General features: G+C 37.1%; 1 protein-coding gene across 1 annotated transcript in view; it reads right to left on the bottom strand.

Annotated features, from left to right (window-relative positions):
- Window positions 1-23,777, bottom strand: part of SIPA1L1 (signal induced proliferation associated 1 like 1) — a 387,762-nt gene that overhangs the window by 257,869 nt on the left and 106,116 nt on the right. Inside the window, exon 4 of the mRNA XM_049113648.1 lies at window positions 20,462-20,554. The gene's annotated coding sequence lies outside the window, so the exon portion shown is untranslated. The remainder of the gene's footprint in view (window positions 1-20,461; window positions 20,555-23,777) is intronic.

Raw genomic sequence — 23,777 nt, 5'->3', positions numbered from 1 at the left:
CCTATTCTCTCTCTTGTCAATCAGGACCAGTCTCACGAGGTTCTTGTGAGGATGACACAGGATAACAATGGAGGGTGCTCAGCACAGGGTCTGCTACGAAGTTCCAGAAATGATCCCAATTGTTAATAATCTTAAATAGGAAAAGCATGGCAACACTAGGAGAGCGAATGGAATAGTCCTCAAAAACTCCATCATTTTGTGTAAAATAGACGCCAAAAACATAAAAACACCAGTAATAACAACCACTGTGCTGTTTCTATAAAGAGATATCATAAGATTATACCACTATCTTCCCTCTTCATATATTACTGTCACTTTCTATAATTTTAATGCCAAAAGGAGTTAATTCTTTATTACCTTGGACTTGGCCTTTCTAATTGTCTACTCCTATAACCTGCTGTCATCCCATTAACAGGCCTCCTAAGGTTGATTTCAAGAGATTTATGATCACCTACAGTTGATTCCTCCCCCACTAATTTTTAATGGATTTCTACTGATAAATAATTACTTAAATTAGCTAATTTCTAGACCATGTAGTTGTTTCCACTAGGAGTCCACTGAGCTATATTTGCTTTTTACCAGCTGTCTGGATAATTATATTTAGTCTAGATTTTTTTAAAGTCAGAAGAGAATGAATATGTTAATAATTAGCCACTCTTTTTTGGACTTCTCTTAGTTCTCTATAATTCCTCTCAAAGCTTAAGCAAGGAGTCCAGAATGAAGATGTGTCAACTCACATCTCAGTGGCAGCTCAATACTGGATACTGAGGATATAAAGTCAGACAAATCTTGATGTCACAAAAGATAAGAATTACAACACAAACAGATTAGCGAACAGCTACTGGCTTCCCACGTATTAGTGTGCCTAAAATCAAATAGTACTAAAAGTAAATTTGCATACAGCACTAAAATGTTTGTGTTCAACTGTTCATTTTTAGTAGGGAGGAAAAGCAAGAGAAAAATCCCACTGTAACCTCAACACAGGATTTCCACAAAACTGAAAGGTTTCCACTCTGTGATCCTGTTTACAAATACAAATAATTCAATTCAGCCAAGATACTATGATTTAAAAAAAAAATAAAGATCTGTGAGAAACAAGCGTCCACAGAATACCTGTTATTTTAAGATTTACATAATCTGCCTAAAACAGTACTCCAACTTTTGTGTTCAAAGACAACATGGCAGGACTGGTTCCGGGTAAGATGTAGGAAGCACACTCCATCCAGCCTCTCCACCGCAGGCAGCTATAACACTTGGACAGAGTATCTGAAACAGCTGTTTGAGAGCTGGCTCTGGAAAGTAAATGACCACAGCAGGCTGATGGGGGGGAGAAGAGTAAAACTCAAAGTAATACCAAACTAGTGATGAATTTCCCCCATTTTTTTCCTCCAAAATCTCCCACCTTGGAACCCCACCCTGGAATCACCTGAAAGTGAGCACCAGGATGTAGAAAGAGGGAGAAAATCCTGAAATACTCCAAGTTCTAGCTTAAGAAGCAGGAGAAAGGGTTCCTAACACTTTGTAAAGTGGGGGATATTCCTCAATTTTCTTCTTTTTTATTTCTCTATGGTCTAGCTTCCCAGTCCAAGGTAATCACAAGGGGGTAGTAGACAGAGGGAAACAGTCATTTAAACCTCAAGGGAAAGGATCCTTTTTTCCTCACTGATCAGAGGAGCTACGCTCTCATGGTCTAAGTCTACTGCTTTTTCACTGTCTTTTTGCCAGAATGTAGACAGTCACAGGAAACACACTACTCCATTCTAAAGCCCCATCTTTGCATCAGAGAAATAAGAAGCACTGGAGAAACTGACCCACACAAATACAGCCGACTGACTTGGGGCCAAGATATAAAGGCAATTGAATGGAGAAAAGACTGTCTTTTCAACAACCACTGTTGAAACAATTAGACATCCAACCTTGACCTAAAGCTCAGATCTTATATAACTATAAATTCAAAATAGGTCATATGGATCTAAGCACAAAATGTAAAACTATAAACCTTTTAGAACAAAATAAAGGAAAATCTTTAGGATGTGGAGTTAAACAAAGGATTCATGGACATCACCCCCAAAGCATGAGTCATTAAAAAGATAATAGATAAACCACAGTTTCAAATTTAAAAATTCTTTCTCTGAGAAAATCACTGCTAAGAAAATGAAAAAATAGGTACAGTCTAGGAAAAATATTTGCAAATCACACAGGCAACAAAGAATTTTTATCCAGAATATGCTTCCAAAAAAATGAAAACTAAGCCAAGAAAAGAAACTCAAGTAAAAATAGGCAGAAGACTTGAACACAAATAGTAAAATAGAGAATTAAAATACAGAAGAACAAAAAATTAAAGAAACTAAGAGCTGGTTCTTTGAAAAGATAAATAAAAAACTGATAAACCTTTAGCCAGACTCATTCAAAAAAAGGGGGGGGAACAAGGTACAAAGGACTCATTCAAATAAAATCAGAAACAAAAGAATAGTTACAACAAACACCACAGAAATACAAAGGATTATAAGAGACTACTATAAAAAGTTATACACTAACAAATTAGACAATCTAGAAGAAATGGATAAATTACTAAAATAAATAAATAAAAACAATCAAAAAAACTTCTGAGATTGAAACAAGAAATAGAAAATCCAAACAGACTGATTACTAGTAATGAAATTGAATCAGTTATCAAAAAAACTCCCAACTAACAGAAGTTCAGGACCAGGTGGATTCACAGGTGAATTCTACAAAACATTTAAACAATATTAATAATATTCCCAAAAACAGAAGAGGAAAGAATTTTTCCACATTCATTCTAAGAGGTCGGCATTACCCTGATACTAAAACCAGACAAAGATATTACAAAAAAATAAAATTACAAACCAGTAACTGATGAACATAGATGCAAAAATCCTCAACAAGTATTAGCAAAACCAAACTCCACAATATGTTAATAGGATCTTTCACCATCATCAAGTAAGATTAATCTCAGCAGTGCACAGATGATTCAATATCTGTAAATCAATCAACATGACACACCACAGTAACAAAATGAAGGATAAAAATCACATAATCGTCTCAATAGACAGAGAAAAAGCATTTCGCAAAATTCAACACCATTCAGGATAAAAGTCTCAACAAACTGGGTTTAGAGGGAACATACCGCAATGTAATAAAGGCTATATATAACAAACACACAACTAACATCATACTCAACGTGAAAAGCTGAAACCTTTTCCTTGAAGGTCAGGAATAAGAAAAGGATATCCACTTTTGCTTCTTTTATTCAACACAATACTGGAAGTCCCAGCCGCAGCAATCAGACAAGAAAAAGAAATAAAAAGCATTCAAATTGGTATGGAAGAAGTAAAATTTTTATTTGCAGATCACAAGATACTACATACAGAAAACCCTAAAGACTCCACCAAAAAACTATAGAATAAATGAATCCAGTAAAGTTGAAGGATACAAAATTAATATGCAGAAATGTGTTGTGTTTCTATATACTAATAAAAGACTAGCAGAAAGATAAATTAAGAAAATAATTCCATTTATAATTGCACCAAAAAATAAAATATTTTGGAAAAAATGTAACCAAGGAAGTGAAAGACCTATAGTCTGAAAACTCTAAGACAATGATAAAAGAAATTAAAAACAACACAAATAAAAGAGAAGATAAATATACTATGCTCATGGATTGAAGAATATTGTCAAAATTTCAATAGTACCCAAAATAATCTACAGATTCAATTAAATCCTTATCAAAATACTAACAGTATTTCTCACAGAACTAGAATAAATAATCCTAATATTAGTTTGGAACCAGGAAAGACCCCCCAATAGCCAAACCAATCTTGAGGAAGAACAAAGCTGGTGTATTTACAATCCCAGATTTCAAATTATACTACACAGCTATAATCAGAACAGTATAGTACTGGCACAAAAATAGATACGATACATGGATCAATGAAACAGAATAGAAACTCCAGAAATAAACCTAAACTTATGTGGCCAATTAATCTACAACAAAAGAGGCAAGAATATACAACAGGGAAAAGACAATCTCTTCAATAAATGGTGTTGAGAACACTGGACTGCTACATGCAAAAGAATAAAATTGGACCACTTTCTTACACCATACACAAAAATAAACTCAAAATGGATGAAAGACCTAAATGTGAAATCCTAAAAGAAAATATAGGCAATAAACTCTTTAACATCGGCCTTAGCAAAATTTTCCTGGAACTATGTCTTCCATTAACAAAAACAAAAGCAAAAATTAACTGGGACTACATGAAACTAAAAGGCTTTTTTACACAGCAAAGGAAACAATCAACAGAATGAAAAAAAAATACTAAACAGGAGATTTTTGTAACAGTTATATCTGACAAAAAGTTTAATATTCAAAATATAAATGTATTTAAAAAAAACTCTGTAACTCAACATTGAAATGTAAGCAATCCAATTAACAAATGGGCAGAGGACTTGAATAGATACTTTTCCAAAGAAGACACAGATGACCAACAGACACATGAAAAATTGCTCAACATCACTAATCATCAGGAAAACGCAAATCAAAATCACAACTAGTAAGCACCTCACACCAGTCAGAACGGCTAGTATCAAGAAGACAAAAAATAATAAGTGTTGATACAGATGTGGAGAAATGGGAACTCTTACTCATTGTTGGTAGGAATGTAAATTCATGCAGCCACTATAAAGATAAGTAAAGAAGTTTCTCAAAAAAGTAAAAATAGAAATACAATATGATCCAGTAATTCTACTTCTGGGTATTAACCCAAAGAAAACAAAAACACTAATTCAAAAAGATGTATGCACCGCTATGATTATTGTGGTCTTATTCACAATGGCTAAAATACGGAAAAAAAACAAAGTGTCCACTGATAAATGAATAAAGAAGATGTAGTATACACACATGATGAAATATTACTCAGCCATAAAAAGGAATGAAATCTTGCCATTCATGACAACACAGATGGCCCTAGAGGGTGAAATAAGTCAAAAGGTGAAATAAGTCAAAGAAAGACAGATACCATATGATCTCATTCAGAATTTGTGTCTAAAAACAAACAACAACAAAAACAGAAAAAGACTCATAAATACAGAGAACAAACTAGTGGTTGCCAGACAGAAGCATGGTGGAGGGATGGACCAACAGGTGAAGAGGATTAAGAGGAACAAACTTCCAGTTACAAAATAAGTAAGTCATAGGAATGAAAAGAACAGCAAAGGGTGTATAGTCAATAATATTATAATAACTTTGTAGAGTGACAGATGGTTACTACATTTATCAAGGCATTTCATAAAGTATGTAATTGTTGAATCCCTATGTTTATACCTGAAACTAATAATATTTTATGTCAACTTAAAAATTAAAAAAAAAAAAGACTTGAACAGACACTTCTCCAGAAAGGGTATACAAATGGCTGTAGGTAAGCACACTAAAAAAATGTTCAACATCATTAGCCATTAGGGAAATGCAGATTAAAATCACAATGAAATACCACTTCATACCTATTAGAGTGGCTAAAACAAAAAAATACTGGCAATATCAAGTGCTGACAAGGATGTCAAGCACTTGAAGCTCTCATACATTGCTTGTGGGAATGCAAATTGATAAGACTGATATTTAACTCTAGAAAGTGATTTGATATTTCCTTAAAAAGTTGAATGTACACCTATCACATAATCTAGCCATTCCACTCCCAAGTGTTCACTCAAGAGCACAGAAAGCATATGTTCATGTAAAGACCTACACACAAAGGTTCATAGTTAGCTTTACTTGTAATGCTCACCAATTAGAACACCACAAATATTCTTCAATGGGTTAATGGACAAACACAGTAATACTTCCACACAATGGAATCCTATTCAGGGATTCAAAGGAACATGCTATCGATAACCACAACTGGAATGACACTGAATGAAAAGGCATTACACTGAATGAAAGAAACCCACTTCAAAAAATAACACACTACATGCTTCCATTTAAATATCTTTACAAAGACCAAACTATAGAGATGGAGAACAGACCAGTGGTTGCCAGGATTTAGGGGGTGGGAAAGAATGTAGCATAAGGACACTTTCTGAGGGGATGAAACAGTGATATGCTGGGTACACAAATCTACACATGTATTAAAACTCACAGAACTGTACAGCAAAAAAAAAAAAAAAAGAAAAGAAAAGAAAGCAATTTTAATCCATGTTAATCTTTAACCAACACAAAGATACCTCGAATTTACAGTAACATCTTGCATAACTAAATTGTGTAATTAATTGTACTGAATAGTGCCATAGAAATGGGTTTTAAAGACAACAGAACACACAGTCTTCAGTATTACTTAAACCAAATTTATTTATAAAACATTTTAAAAGACGCCACAAAACTGTTTCTTCCCAAAGTTAACTGATCAATCAATCACACACACACACACACACACACACACACACACACAGACTGTTCAACAGAAGAAAGTCAATATCCGACAGAGCCAACAGTTCTAGTCATATAGGCATCTGGCTTTTAAGATGCTGACGTTACCAAGCAGATGAATCATCAGGGCACCAGATGCATGATCTTGAAGCCATCCACAGCATGTCGACTACTGCCTGGTCTCATCTCCAGGCCCACAAACCTCCAATTCCTCAACAGGAAGCAGTCAATGAACATACAGTTTGTGTTAACGCTCGAGGAGTACAGACACAAAAGGAAGAGGTCAAGGAAACCAGTCTCACTGAGAACGCCTGCGTGTTATCATGACCACCACAAAAGGTGGGTGCCTCCACAATGTGCCCGAGTCTGTCCCTAATTCTACATACCTGTTAGAAGTGCTGCTCTACCCAACAGAGTGAGCGAAAGGGAGGAAGAGCTCTCAATCGCCAATGATCCAACCCAGGGCTAAAATACTATGATAAAATCATATTTAAAGACACATCTCTGCACTATTTCTGTCAAAACAGGTTAGTCTTCCATTTCCTCAAAGCATTTTTTTATGGAGTCATTTTTGCCTATTTCAAAAAAATAAAATAATAATTAAAAGAGTAATGCAAATGTTGCCCCATCCCACGTTCAAAGATATTCCTTTCTTTTTCAAGTATGCCCTACGTGATTCAGCGCTGGCCATGCAATGGTGTAAGGTAATCAAAACTGTGTTACTTTAAAAAGTATTCTTGAGATAGGATTTTTATTTTAATGATGAAGCTACAGATAGTTTCTCTTCCTTTCTATTGTTCTCTGCTTTTCAAAGGTTCCCTCTACTGAAACATTAAAATAGTGGAGTTCCCTTTCTTCTCCTCCCAACGTAATTTGCCATAAATTATGGTTTACAACCATTACGTTTTCATTATAAACACTTCTGAGTTTGATCTAATATCCTACTATCATCATCAAAGGGGGCAGGAATAACATACATTAAACTTTCAGATTTTAGTGAAACCTGAAACCTAAAACCAACAATGCTCTGACCAATTACTACAAAAATAATTCAAATACAAACATAAGGAGAGACTGAGTATTTTTAAATGGGAAAGACTCTTCCTTGATCTGTTTAACTTGTTTGAGAACAGTACAGAGGAACATATGAACATTTAATAAGCCTACTCTGATTATAATATTTCAAGCCTGAGGTACATATTATGTTATTTTTTAGAAAGTGCTAACTTCTTAGGGTTCTTTATGTACTGAAAAAATAATAAGCTAACCTATAAAGGACTGAACCTTGACTCACACACAATGAATGCTGCTTTCTATTCAACATTAGAAGTAGAATGTGATGCCAAGTGAGCCATCATGGCCATGCTCTCCTTTCTGCTGCCTAAGATGCTATGATTTCTATTAGTCTTAGCCAGCAAAGATACTCTGCATTCAAAAGCAAATCAATACACAGAACTTCACGCACACACAAAATTTTTTTTAAAGAAAACTCATTCATTTTACATGATTTAGAGCCTGAAGTTAGATATTTTTTTTTCAGGCTAGAATATATTAGCAATGCCTCCTAGCAAAAATGCAAGTTAGAAAATCAGGACTAAGAACGTAACTGTAAACAGCCAAATGTAGAAAGGAAAAACCAGATGCCATTTTGTGATGCTACTAAGTCAGGGGAGAAATTTCAATGGCTCCTAGGTACCTATAGCGTCAATAGCTCGAAGTGTGGGGCAGAAGAGTCTTAACCTAAGCAGTATTAGGATTGAATGAGGTACTCCACAAATCTCCTACAACTAAAAAATTCTCAGTCTATAATTTTAGCATAAGAATGAGACCTTTTTAGACTTTGAGATCTTTTTGAGACCTTTTTTAGACTGTGAGCTCCTGAAAGGCTTTGTCTTCTTTATCCATGCCAGCACGGTGCCGGTACCTCAGAGATACTCAGTAAATGCTTGCAGAACAGAAAGAATGTAAAAAGAAACCGTCCTAATGAAAAGGGCCATAACCCCCAGTAGGTGTTACCCACTGTTCCCCTGGAAGCACTCCCAGGACTTCTAGTAGTGACCGTCAGCAACACCTCCTCCACTTTGGAAGGGTTTTTAACATCATCCCACAAAGGAGAACAGAATTTTCTTAAACAAAATTCACTCTTCAGCTAATTTCATAGTTGATAATAGCTTGTACAGAGAAGTCTCAGCACTGCCAATTTTTCACAGCTCATTTGTGTTAGCATCATCAACATTACCTTCAACCTAGGGTTCTTTGTAGAAATCTTTTTAAGCCAGGTGTCAATTTTGTAACTGCTGTCTTAATTAAAACTGATTAACATAACCCATAAGCCTATTGAACAAATACAGCAAGTCACAATAGGCTGACAGCAAACAAGAGAGGAAGGCTGCCCCTCCGCACCCTCTGCATCGTGCAAGTCCCACACAAGCCAGCTCCAGGAGAGCTGTGCTCCAAACAAGACACCATCTGCCACAGGACCCACACAAGGGTCCCAGCTTCAATCCCCATGTTGAATGTTGGTAAATTTTAGTTTATTTCTTAGAACAGCTTAGTTATAGCTCTACTATTTTTTCCTGCTGTCTAACATATGTACCCATCCTGGAAAACATAAACCTAGACTCCTTCTGATAGCATTTCTGCCCTCAATTTTCTTGTTTCTTTAAGTAAACTCTATGTCCTGCCAACATGGGGCTCAAACTCACAACCCTGAGATCAAGAGTCGTACATTCCACCAACTGAGTCGGCCATGTGTCCCTCAAGTTCTCATTTCAAAGAGAGACCTGTACCTCATCCAGTTTACTTCAACTTTTACTATCCATAAGCAGTTCCTCAGTTTAGGACTTTTAAGCCAGATTCCCATGACTCCTTCTTTCCACACCCAACGTTGCTGGAGAAGAGACTGGAACACAGTGCCAGGAGCAGAAAGACCAACAGATTCAGAAGCACAACATCTGAGTTCAAAACCTGCCATTACCAGGACACTTGGGTAGCTCAGTGGTTGAGCATCTGCCTTTGGCTTGGGGTGTGATTCTGGTGTCTTGGGATTGAGTCCCACATCGGGTTCCTCACAGGGAGTCTGTTTCTCCCTCTGCCTGTTTTTGCCTCTCTGTGTGTCTCTCGTGAATAAATAAATAAAATCTAAAAATAACAAAAACAAACAAACCTACCATTACCAACCAGCCACGTAACTTGGGGCAGGGGAAATGACCCTTTCTAAAACTGTTTATTTCTAAAAGGAGAAAAATTCTATTTTGTTCACCTATCTTGGTTATCATAAAAAAAGATTAAAAACTATTACAAATGATTAATAACAACTAAGAAGATTAAAAGCAATTTTATTTCTATACCTATAAATACTAACCTATATTAATTATATATTATAGTCATCTTCATTATTATATAGATGAACAGTAAATTTACCTATATGTGTATGTACTTAATATAAAAATAAAGGTAATTTTGTTTGTATTTTTGATTATAAATAAATAATGATTATTTTAAAAACTAAAAGTAAACTTACTGTTTTTATTCACATTCTCTCTGAGTTAAGTCCTGCTATAAGGCACCACCTCTCACCAGCAAATAAGTTCAAAAGGCCTCTTTGTAAAGTTTCAAACCATCTACTACTGTAATAAAGTTACTATATAATTACAGAAATACCACAAGTGGAAAATCACAAAATTTAAACTAAGTATAAAATATAAACTCAAAAGTCACCCACAATCCTACCACCCAAGGGGTGGTAATATTGTGGTATAGTTTTTAAGAGATTATGTAAAATGCTTTGTATCTTTTGTAATGTCACGTTATCCTTTGCACACTTCTCCATTTCTTTAGTGTTCCTCAAAAATCAGGTGCTTGACCATCACCATCTTCTATACGTCACGAGTCACAAATGAACCATTTTGCATACTATGTGACAGATAGGCTGCACCTAATTTTTATGTTACAAATATTACAGTGATAAACATCCCTGAACATAAATTTTTATGAATTTTTAAAAAAAAAGTTTTGCCACAGAAAAAGTCCTCGAAATGGTAAAGCAGGGCATAATTACCATGAAGGCTTTGGGCACATACTATAAAACTTTTTCACAAAGTAAAATCCCACTTAACTATGGTAACAAACAAGATGATAATTGATTTAAAAACTGAAAAGGCTGATTTAAACAGAGAACCATAAACATTCACACACACACACACACACACACACACAGCTTAGCCTTCTAATTTGAAATACACATTCTTGTATCAATTTCCTGATGATGAGTGAACATCTTTTCCATGGATAACCAGTCTTCAAACTGACTGCAGGCTAATCGTTCTTATACAAACCACAAACAAAAACCATCATCCACAACTCCCACTCTCCCTGTTTTATTAGAATGGAATACAAACTCAAAGGCTCTCAGGAAACAAGTTGAGAATCCTTACAGAAGTTTACTCCCCCAGGGATGCCTGAGTGGCTCAGTGGTTGGGTGTCTGCCTTCAGCCCACGGTGTGATCCTGGAGTCCTGGGATCAGTCCTGCATCAGGCTCCCTGCATGGAGCCTGCTCTTCCCTCTGTGTGTCTAGGAGCCTATCTCTGCCTCTCTCTGTGTCTCTCATGAGTAAATAAATAAAATCTTAAAAAAAAAAAAGTTTACTCCCCCAATCCTTTACAGTTGCCATGACCATACCTAACTTCACAGCATTCTTTCTGGAGGCCTGCCTTTGGAATCTTTCAAAAGTATTTGGCATATTTTTGTAGAAAAATGATACATTTTAATTGTATTACATAAAATTTCAATTATGTAATTACACAATAACAAGTACTACTGACATAAACAGGCTTTTGTTATAAACAAAAATAATTCTTTTTTTTTTTTTAAGATTTTATTTATTTATTCATGAGAGACACACACACACAGAGAGAGAGAGACAGAGAGAGAGAGAGAGAGGCAGAGACACAGGCAGAGGGAGAAAGCTCCATGCAGGGAGCCCCATGTGGGACTCAATCCCAGGATCATGCTCTGGGCCAAAGGCAGTCACTAAACCCCTGGGCCACCCAGGGATCCCCTAAAGCCAACTCTTGATCAATATTCAACTCAATCGGTTGACTTAGAAGGATGTGAGAGTCTAGAGAGTGCCTGCCCACACACGTTGGAGTCATTACGGGCACTGACGAGCTGGGCAGGAGGGAGATGGAAGTTGCCAGAGAGCTTCATCTCTCAACCCTTTGCAAGTACTCAGTACTGTGTTAAAAGGCATTTTTTAAACTTTATGCATACATGCAGGTTCAGTATACACTTACACAGACACGGGTAGTCCCTGAACTCAGAGGAAGAGCAAAAGCACATGTTAGTGTTTAACAGACTTACCAAATGGAAGTCAAGAGTAGCCAACCAAGTTCTCTCTCCTACTCCCTCCTCCAACCAACCTCCAAACAGAGCCCAGGCTTAGGCCCCATCTCTTGCCCCTTTCTTTCTAAACTCAGTCATCAGTTGAGCTCATCCAGCCTCACAGCTTTAAATGTATAAAGACTATAACATTTAAAATTCTAGATGCATGTCAAAGAACAGAATGTGGATTCCTCACCTCACAGACCTGCTCCACTCACCAGACTAGTGACCACCACCACCATCCATCCATTCAGGACAAGAGGCTGCTGTCCTTAACTTTTCCCATTTGTAACTCCACATCCAACATAATAGTAATTCCTAGCACCTCTTCATGTATTTATGGATTTATTCTTTCTCCTTAAAATGTAAGTGTCTAGAGGGCAGGGACCTTGCCTTATTTCTCAGATCTATCTCCAGCCCCCAAAGTAGTATCAGGTACACAGTAAGTCCTTACTAAACACTGTTGAGTGAAAAGAGTTCCTAAAAACTTCTAGACTCCTCTAGGAAGTTTTCCTTGTATAATTAGAAGACCAGGAGAAAATTTTCCAACCCCTTTTGAAATCTACAATATTCATGGCTTGGGCATGACAATGGACTAATATTCCAACACCTAACCCTAACCCTAACCCTAACCCTATCATTTTATAGACATGAACCTTGAAGTCAAAATAACTTTAAAGAATTTACAAGATTATCAGAGTACAGCTCCTAATGTAAATGTCTGACGATATACAAGCAACGCCACCAAACCATCACCTCTGGCATCCCTTCTCCTTTTGTTTATACACATCTCCTGCAAGTATTTGGAGAAGAGAGTGGTTAAATCAGAGATGTTTATTTTTTCATTCTGAGATATTTAAGAGGCTTCTTGCAATTTCCCCAATGGCACAGCCACTTGAAAAGCCCACAACTAGTCTGGAGAGTCCTGAAGCACCAGAAAACAATACACAGCAGACAGAAACTAAAAGTCTAGTTGTCTGGATTCAAAATCCCTAAGTCACTGCAGGAAAGTGTTAACTTCTCTCCACTCTTTTACAAATTCTTCCCTATTAGAATCTACTATGAATTTCCAGTACAGAGAGACAGAGAGAGAGAGAGAGAGAGAGAGAGAGAGAAGCTGGGTGTCTGTAATCTGGTACTTGTCATTCGGCTTCATATATTTTGTCCCCAGGTTCTTCATAAAATGCAGTAACATAAGCTCTACTTCCACACCCCCTACACTAGAAAGCCCCTCAAGGTAAACTTCTCACAGGTATGAAGGATGTTATCACCTCACAGACTTTATCGTTTCCCAGTCCCCATCTGAATACCCTGGTGTTTACAAAGCTTGTGGTTATCACTTCATCAGGCTCCCCAACATACTGTAAAAAGCCTGCCAGGCACCCCCAGCTGCTGTTACCAGCTCAGAACCACAACAACTGAGGCAGTCAAGGTCAGGAAGCCCCGTGTTATCCCAAACCCCCATCTCCTACTCATGAACCACATCAACTTCCTGGCTAGGGCTAAGCACCATGTGGAAACTGATCCAGCGCATAATGAGGAGTTCTTGTCCAACATTTGTTTTTATTCAAAACAACTAAAGAGGCACTTTAACATTAGCAAACAGTTTTCCACAAACACCTCATCTCCTCATCAACACCACCCCATAGAGTAAGCATCAGCATTGCCTTCCTCATTTTTCACATGACAATGTGAATGGTCAAAGGGGTGGTGGGAAGAGAGGGGAAGCTGTCAATGTCACAGTGAAGTCAAGTCCTAACTGCACCAGTCTTTCAAAATGGAAGCCCGTGCTCCTCTGCCCACACTAACTACATGGGCTCTCATGAGAGCTGTACCCATGTCCACTTCAGCCCCCTCACAGAGATGCTACACCTAGCAGAGCACCCTTCAGTGCACCCATTCATCACAGCTCCCTACTGCCTTGATTTGGGACAGGAAGGTGGGGGGGGGGGGGATCTGTGGAGGGATGACAGGATAAATCTATAATAGGTCTCAGAGAGACTAAGGTGAGAAAGATGGGCATTCCAGAGCACTCCAGAACCAATGCAAACCAAAATGGCCCAAAAATATTAAAGACCTGGAAAGCCAGGGTGCTCTAGGCTAGAGCACTCTGTTTTTACTCAAGAGGAGAGCACGCTGTTTTTACACAGGAAGAACGGGAGCTACAGATGAAAACAAGGGAGATGCTTAAACAAAATCAGGGGACTTAGAACACACCTAAGATAAATGACTAGCTCTATAAGAGAACAAGGGACATGAGCTTTCTTCCATAAAGTAATGTGGTTCTCCTAGACACAAAGCTGAGACTTTTTGTGATAGGATTTTACATTTCCTTCCTCCAAGGTCAAAATTCACCTTTTATACTTCTTCATCCCCTCTGTTTTTACTGAAGATTCACATCTTTTCACTTACACATTGCTATGTAACACTCATTTGCATATATCTCCCTTTGGGTACCTATTTAAATATGGTGCAAGCTTTCAAGGAAGGAACCATACCTCTTATTCCTTCTGTATGCACCAGAAAATCTGGAATAATACTTATTATGAAAGTCATCCTCTAAATATCACTGACTGATCAGGACATCACAGACTTATTTTAAATGAATTGGTGAGGCGCCTGGGTGGCTCAGTCGATTAAGCATCCAACTCTTGATTTCAGTTCACGTCATGATCTCAGGGTCAGGAGATCCAACCACATAGCACTACATTGGGCTCCACGCTCAGCAGGGTATATGCCTAAGATACTCTTGCTCCCCCTCTCTCTGCCCGCCCCCGACACTCTCTCTCTCAAATAACTAATTATTTTTTTTAAAGGAATTGGAGCTGATTGTAGGAGAAGCCCCTGTAACATACATATCTACCTGTTTCACCCCTTGTAGTCCTGCTCATTTGTACTTACATTGTGCCAGACACAATCCTAAACACTTTATTTATATTATATCATCCTCGTTAACAACCCTATAAGGTATGTACTATTATCAAGTATTACTATCTTACAAAAGAGGAAACTGAAGCACAGAGAGATTAAGTAACTTGCCCAACATCACAAAGCTGGTAAGTGGTACAGGTAAGATTTGAATCCAGGCAGTCTGGTTCCAGAGTTAATGCACTAAACTTCTATGTATGACATAGTCTCCAAGAATAACACATTATACTTGAAAGCATATGGGCCAGATTTTGCTTCTTCAGTTTTAAACTGTGGCAGCAATCACATTTTTTAAAAATTTGACACAATGCAATCCACAATTACTTTTTTAAATCACAAAAAATACGAAGATTTTAATATGCTCCTAAATAAATCATTTAGATTTGGGCTTTGCATGCTGTTTATACTAGGAAGTGCATCTGCTCTTGGCATTAAACATGACAAGCTATTTTATGATTACACAATAGAATGTCAGTGCTATCATCTGATCAAACAAATAGTGAATGATTAATGCCTCTTCGTAGAGAAATTTCTTTTTAAACATATTAACTTATAAATAGCTAAGCAAATATTACTTGATTCAGATAACCTAATATCCACAAAAAAACAAGAGAGTTCTTTACCTATAAAAAATAGTCAACACTCACTTAGACACAGTAGCATCCAACGGTGCATTTCTAAATGCCCACATACAGTGTTGACTCAAAGAATCCCCTACTGACTGTAATTAATGCTGACATAAATCTGGACACAGAAATGGCAATGAAATCAATGGGCTGTTTTCACAATTAAAAATGTTAGTCCAAGCAGTCAGAACATTTTTCTGCAGAAACATTGTAAAACCTTGTCTGTGAGTTCTAGGACCAAGAAGCCAGTTTTACTTATATCTTTAAAATTATTACTATTACACATACATCAGTAACTGATTCATAGATCAAAAGCACTCAGCAAAACGTCATTCAATCAAAATGGAGAGAATATGAAAGAGAAAATTGTTCTCAAAATATAACAAAAGAACAAATAACTATGTCCATTAAATTTGGTTCCTGTGCACAATATAGAACAGCTTGTGAAAACCAGTCAACATGTTTGAGATGAAAAACATCCATTTTAATCAGAAAGAGTAGCAAACATTAAGCAAAACAAATACTAGTTAAGAAAAAGTGTTTAATCTGGTTCATAATACACACAAATCTCTACTTTAGTCACAATTTTTAGATTTAAAAAATTAGCATAACCTTGCTAAGAGAATACAATTAAAACATAGTGACTTGTTTTACTGTCCCTTTCAGCATGGCTCCATTAATGCCTGTTGTTTATCTACACAAATAAAGAGCAGCCTGAGAACTGCCCTAGTTTCTTTGAGAGTTATCAACTGAAGCTAATGTTTCCTTAGTGAGAAGGCCACTCTAAAAGAGTGCCGTGAGCCTGGCCAGTTTCCCTTGCTATTTACACAGACACAAGCCCGATCTGCAGCATGGGCAACACTAGCTTTGCCATGGAATCTGAGTGTCCTTAAAATGATGTGTCTGCACAGTCTCCATTATGCTCATCTGCTCAGCTCAAAATAAAGGGCGGCCTTTCTCCCCAATAAACAGCCAGCTTCAAATGAGTTAAATCATACATTCTAATGGATGGCGGCCTGATGACAGAGTAAAGCTCCCTTTAAGGGTAGCATTAGCTTCTTCTCCCTTGTCCCATTCACCTCTGCATACCCCTACAGTACAGTGTCTTGGACATACAGATGTGCAATACAGGGAGCCCCATGTCTTCCCCCAGAGTACTCCACCCATATCTCTGAACTAAGTTACTAGTACAATGTACAATTGCTCCCTTCAACCCAGACACATGAAAGGACGTGTGAGAAATCACCATTCTAAAGCTTTACTAGAAAACTAGAGTCTGTTCCCCCCACATGCCACTCTCAAGTGTGTGTTGTGAAAATCTTTCTTTACTTCTGCTTGATAAGGAGAGGGTTATGAGAAATATAATGCTCCCAGCACAGCTAGCACCTAGGAAACAGCCAAAGCATATACCCTCAATGACACGTGAATTGCTGAACATTCTCTTGAGCCTCAATGCTGGTACTAGTGATGGTTAGTACTACAGGGTCAGAAGAGGGAACTCAAATGGTAGGAATAAAGGATAACCCTGAGACAACGAAAATCTGACACTGGTTTTGAACCCATACTGTATCTAGTCAAAACAATTCAATAGGCCATGTTAAATAGCTGAAACATGTTGATTGTTTCACCTCAATTTCTTTTCTTTTTTTTCCCTTTTAAGATTTATTTATTTTGGGGAGGGGGAGAGAGAAAGAGTGAGAGCTTGCCCACATGCACATGCATACACACACACAGAAGGGGAAGGGGCAGAGGGAGAGAGAGAATCTCAAGCAGACTCCACATGCAGCTCAGAGCCTAACTTGGGGCTCTCTCTCACGACCCTGAGATCATGATCCTTGCTGAAGCCAAGAGTCAGATACTGAACCCACTGAGCCCTCATTTCACTTCAATTTCTTATCACCATGTAAGGTAAATTACAGCAGACAGCTTCATAGGATGTTTGCACATAAACAGAACATCTCTTCCTGATAAAATACATGTACACCAAGGCTGCAGTCTTGTTCCGCACTTAACACCACTGGTTTCATTAGGGGGATGAACCCAGTCACCAAAAGGACATTTATTTGTTAGTAACATTTTTTGTAACAATGAAGATACAACTCAAAAAAGTTTTGAGCAAAATGGTATATACAGATATGCCCTACCATATAACCTCAACATGATTATCCACAAAAAGTGCTAGAATCATATCTACTATTACATACCATGTGCCAAAATCTCCATTTATAAAATAGAGATAAAAATCTTTCTTAAATACTGAATATCAGTAAGATTTATTCAGAAACAATGAATTCAAGATGGATCACAGACCTAAACATAAGCTAAATCCATGAAGCTCTCAGAAGAAATTTCAGGATGCTTCGGAGTGGGGGGCGGGGGGGGGGGCAATTGGTGAAGGTTTCCTAAAACACAGAAAGCAATAACCATTTTTTAAATTGACATATTAGATTTAATCCTATTTAAAACTTGTGATTATCAAATGACACTGCTAAAAAAACAACTGGGGGAAAATCCTGGCAAAATATAAATCTAAAAAAGAAGGACTGGTATATAGTCTCTATAAGGAACTCCCACACTCAATAATAAAATGTTCCCAACAGCTTGTTTATAACACAGCCTGTTTTGGATGGGGAAAGCTCAACAGGGGAAAAGGAGATGCTGGAAATTTCTCTCCTACAAAGAATAAAGGGTTAGTAGCTAGACTGCGTAGAAGACTACTTGAGGGAGAAGACAGAAAATAAAAACTAGACAGTTGCCAGGACAGTCTGAACTCCTAAAAAACACATTGTACACAGTGCCAGTCAATGCACATTTAAAAGAAATCTGGATTTAAAGTGGCAGTTTTGTTGTCGTATCACACTGGTTTCAGAGAGCTTCTATCCAAATTTAATGCTGGAAGCAATAAGTCTTATTTAGGTTTATTCAATTCTCCAACTCAAGAAGCATGTATTTGCATGGAAAATATATTTTACTTAAAAAACGAGATTCATATCATATCACAATTTAGATATTATCTGTTCTGCCTAAAAATAAACTTTAACTCCTTTACAGCAATAGGCCAAGAAAGTAAGGATGCAAAGTAATACAAAATGGTGCATGGTTACCAATAATTTTTAAAGGTTTTCAACCATAATCCCTGAACTGTGATTTTGTATAATTATACATTTGGTTCTGTCTAGACATGTTAGATTGGTAAAGCATACCACCCTACCCCACAAGCACTGGCAGACCAATATATAATAAACAGTTATCCACTGTAGCATTATAAGACATGAAATTGATAGTTACGTTTTTATGTTTTTAAAATGTAGATGTTAACCACTTGAAACAGTAAGAATTTTTGACACTGCAAGGGTATTTTGGTTTTGTTTTGGTTTTTTTTTTTTTTCAAGTTTGTATTTCAATTCCAGTTAACATATAACGTAGTATTAGTTTCAGGAGCAGAGTTCAGTGATTCATAACTTACATATAACACCCAGTGCTCATCATAAGTGCCCTCCTTAATGCCTATCCCACATCTAGACCCTCCCCCATCTACCTTTTTTTGTAAGAATCTTATGGTTTTATCACAAGTTTTTCTTTTTTTTTTTTTTTAATTTTTATTTATTTATGATAGTCCCAGAGAGAGAGAGAGAGAGAAAGAGAGAGAGGCAGAGACACAGGCAGAGGAAGAAGCATGCTCCATGCACCCACCGGGAGCCCGATGTGGGATTCGATCCCGGGTCTCCAGGATCGCGCCCTGGGCCAAAGGCAGGCGCCAAACCGCTGCGCTACCCAGGGATCCCCTATCACAAGTTTTTCTAGTGCAAATCTAAACATGTTATGAATGATGGATTGGTTAATGTATACCTATACTTTCTCATTTGATTTACCCTTCTCTCTGCAATTTGACCAACAGTGCGTAAGGGGTGCTTTGTTGCTATTCATGCACTGCCCTCTTGGCACAGTTATACCACACAAGAACTTGAGATGCTGTTTCGCACAAAAATTTTTTTTAAAGATTTTATTCATTCATTCATGAGAGACACAGAGAGAGAGAGGCAGAGACACAGGCAGAAGGAGAAGCAGGCTCCATGCAGGGAGCCCGATGTGGGACCCGACCCCGAGACTCTGGGACCACACCCCGAGCCGAAGGCAGAGGCTCAACCACTAAGCCACCCAGGCGTCCCTGTTTCATACAAATTAACAAAATAAATATCTAAACTCCAGGGTTCTGTCTCAGAGGACTGTTAGAACCTGTTCAAACTAAACTGCCAGTTAAAAAGGAATACCTCATGTGAAAACTAAATGATACACTTTTTAGCTGTAAAGGGGAAAAACCATACAATTTCTAAGTACTGTTAACACCACCGTAAATGAAAGAGCTTTGACCAGAGTAGCTAAGATGTCAAACCAACAAATATTGTTACATAAATGATTAGTGATAACTAAAAGTATGTTATTTTAAGCTAAAACAGGGATATATCCTATCCCCATAATATGTGAAGAGAGAAGCATAAATACAGAAAGAAACAGAAAAGAACAATTCAACACTGAAACAGACAGATGAAGGTTCAAATCCTAGCTCAGCCACAGATGAGTAATGAGACCTTGTCAAAATCATTAGCCTTAAACATAACGCGAAGATATCGGTCAACATCTCACAGGATGATGTCGAGATTAAATGAGATCATGGAGGCAAAAGTCTGGCAAATTTCTGAGTACAAATTATTCAATAATGGTTACTCTTATAGTTAAAATTTCCTCAATAAGGATTTGGAATTGCTAAAAGGCTGTAATGTAGAAGAAACAAAGTTCATCATACAAAAAATGCCAATTAAAGATTTCTAGTTTAGGAATTTTATCTCATGGTCCCAACAACATTGCAGGAAACTGACAGAATTTTAAACTTTAAACTAGCAATAGTGCCAGAGGGAATAGGTTCTTCTCCTTTCCTTCTGGTCCAAACAATTTAAGAAAAGGGGGAAAAAACAAAAAAACAATCATTCATAATCAACCATTATAGGCAATTATTCATGTGATCAAATAACTGCCCACATCCAATCGTAGCTAACGGTAAAACTGTTTCGACATAAAGTCACAAACCTGAACACTCTGTTCCTCTTGCTTGTAAACCAGCTTGACGCAGTTACACTACAATGATTTTCTGGGACAGGCTGCAGCTAACTGAGCAAGTACCTGTGCATGATAAAAATATGAATTTAGTAAAAAGTCACAACATTCTGTTTCATTTAATTCTTCATTCGTGTTCCACTCATGAAGGATCAATCAAGTTCTATGTCAGGCTCTGCCAAATATTTACAGGATAACAAGAGCAATTCCTGCAGGGGAAAGGGCATCTATGAAAAGTGTAAAGGGGCACAGCCGACGATGTCCTGGCTCACACAAAGCACGTTTTAAATCACCAGAGCGAAAGGGCAGATAAAGGTAGAAATTGGAGTGACAGAGCCAAAAGTAAAAGGGGCTTTTGCCTAACCTTCATTCTAAACATCATGGTTTTCCAACATATACCACTTTTTGTTGATAAAGTAAATTTCTTAGATTTTATTTACAGTACTCGTTTAATTGGCATATTTATTCAGAGTTATAAAAAGATAAACTCTATAGTATCCCAGTGAGATACCAATTTTTAAGTACCCATATTCTGTCTGCCCTTCAAGAGTAGTTCCAGGACCACCTTCTCCAGAGATCATTTCTTGATAGCTTCAGCTGAAAGCTGTCATTTGTCATGAATTCCTATAGCATTTTGCCCACAACAAACTACCAGTTTCCCTTTCTACCTCGTATTTAGGTTTCCTTCCTAGACATCTCAGATGTCCATAAAAACTCAGGCTCCCAGAGAACAGGCTCATATATGATTTCCCTAAGGCAGAGAGCCCTGCAAGAGCTGCAAAGTTCAAAATAAACATTAACAAGTGCAAGGTTTTGTTCCTTTAAGATTGAAGCTCAGTCATAAATTTCCGTAACTTTATCACCACTACTGATAGTATTATATTTACTTAAAAACGTGTCTCTAATCAGGGTGATTGCCTGAAAACCTTGACACCATATGAGAAAGAATGAAGCTAGAAGAACAACTTTCTCCATAAAATACCCTACTTGGTCTTCAAATGAGATTCAAACACTACCGGCTCCATTTTTACACATTACTGGTGTCCCCGGGACATCTAAAGAGTTGACAGAGTTGTTCGATTTAAACCAAAGGCCCTAAACACTATAATTTTCCATCACATAATCATAAAATCAGGGTTAGGAAATTTCCACTCGCCCTTGTCATGATGAGGCCTCCATTAGCCTCTTTCAACCTCAACTTCCTCACATATGAAATGGGTATAACATTCCCTGTCTCACTATTGGTGAGGGTTAAATGACAAAACATGGATGACAATGCCTGCCATTGAGCCTGCTTACACAGGACTTGCTCAGTATCAGAGATATTTCAAGATGGCAGGCTGAAGTTCTACCACGAAGTCTCTCTACGCTAAGATCAATAATTTGATAATTCACAGATCTCTTAGTTTCATAATCAAAAAAAAAATTCAATACTAAAAGTTAAGAACTTTTCTCCAAATATTCTGTGTAGCAATTAGACCAGCCTTAAGTCTCAAATACACTTTCCACCTGCATTAAATTTACTTGCAATTTTCTACTGAGTGAGATTATTTTAAAAGTTACTCTGAATAAAATGGGATGAGTCATTCTTAATATACTGGTCTGAAGAAAATCAGTGCATTAAAGCCAGTAAGTTTTTCCTTTTAGATTTCTAAAATTGAATTATTTGGCCAACATTTTAAATGTTGTGAAATAAACAGGTAACTTGAAATATTTCACAATTTTAAATCTCGCTCTAATACAGAATAGAAAACCACATAAATTGGATCATCAAGCAGCAAAATATACATGGGTGATAAGTTGTATCTATTAGGGACTACCCACTTAAATGATGCAGAAGGATCAATGCTGGGTCTGACAATTAAAGAACTTGAGAGTACAACATACCCTCAATGCCAGAGGAAGATAACAGTTTGTTACTATTAAAATGAAGTCCATTAGCACAAGATTTAAAAGGTAAGATTTCTCCAGAAGGGAATTGATTCAAATCAAAGTGCAATTTCTCACTAGTCCTCAGGAAAATGCAAGCTAAACAACAATGGATACCACTCCATATCCACTAGAATGGCTGAAAGTAAAAAATAAAAATAAGTGTTGTTGAGGACAAGGAGCCATTGGAACTCTCAAACACTATGAGCAACAGTGAACTGGTGCAACTACTTTAAAAGGTTCTGTGTTATCTACTAAAAATGAACACATATCCAGCCTCAGTAACACACTCCTAGGTACAGATGCCCAAGAGAAGTGTACACATAGGTGCCCCAAAAACAAATACAGGAAGGCTCGTAACAGCATCAGTTACAATAGCAAAAACTGAAAGGAAAAAAAAAAAAGAACAAACCAGAAACAAACAAAACAGATGTTTAGTAGTAAATAAATAAATTGCAGTATAGTTACATGTCAGAATACTACATGGGGAGAGAGGAGCTGTCATACCCACAAATATAATATTGAGCAGAAGCAGCCAGACTAAGGAGTATATTGCTATATTATCCCATTTGGGGGGGGGGGGATTTTTTTTTATTGGAGTTCAATTTGCCAACATCTAGCATAACACCCAGTGCTCATCCCGCCAAGTGCCCCCCCACCCATTTTTATAAAGTTCAAAATCAGACACAAATAGCCCATGGTGATATAAGTCAAGGTTACTTTTTCTTGTACTGGGGAGGGGTGGGAAAGGGTAATAAAATGAAAAAAAACATGAAGGAGCTTTTGAAATTTGATAATATTCTAAATTTTTAATTGAATTAATGGTTATACACGTTTTGGGTTTGCAAAAGTTTATCATTGGTAAAATGCTTAGAGTCTGTGTGCTTTTTCTATATGCTTGTTACACTTTATTTTTTTCTATTTATAAGAAAAAATCAAGGTATTCATAAGTGTATGTATCTATGTATTTTATGTTAAGGATAAAGACAATTTTTTTTATATTTGGAAGAACAGACTGTTTTTTTTCTTCATAAAGTTGGCATTGTGTACAATTCCTAGCATGTGTTTTTCTTACTATACCATGACTGCTTTGTCTTCTCTCAAATATTTTAGAATGTAAATTTTTATGGATGCATTGTTGGATACAGTATTGAACACACCCATAAATTACTGCACATCTTTTCCAAAATTTTGCCTTCATAAGCAATGTTGCAGTGAACAGCACTGTACAGACATGTTTGTACATGTTCTCTGCTTCATGACGACAAATTCCTAGAAATAAATCCCTAGGGCCAAAGTATACATTTAAACATGCTAAAAGTGTACAAGAACTCTGGAAAATTTTTCATCAATATTGTTT

This window comes from Canis lupus, chromosome 8 (assembly GCF_003254725.2).
Source record: "Canis lupus dingo isolate Sandy chromosome 8, ASM325472v2, whole genome shotgun sequence".
Lineage (NCBI taxonomy): Eukaryota > Metazoa > Chordata > Mammalia > Carnivora > Canidae > Canis > Canis lupus.
This window is presented reverse-complemented; position numbering and strand designations above follow the sequence as displayed.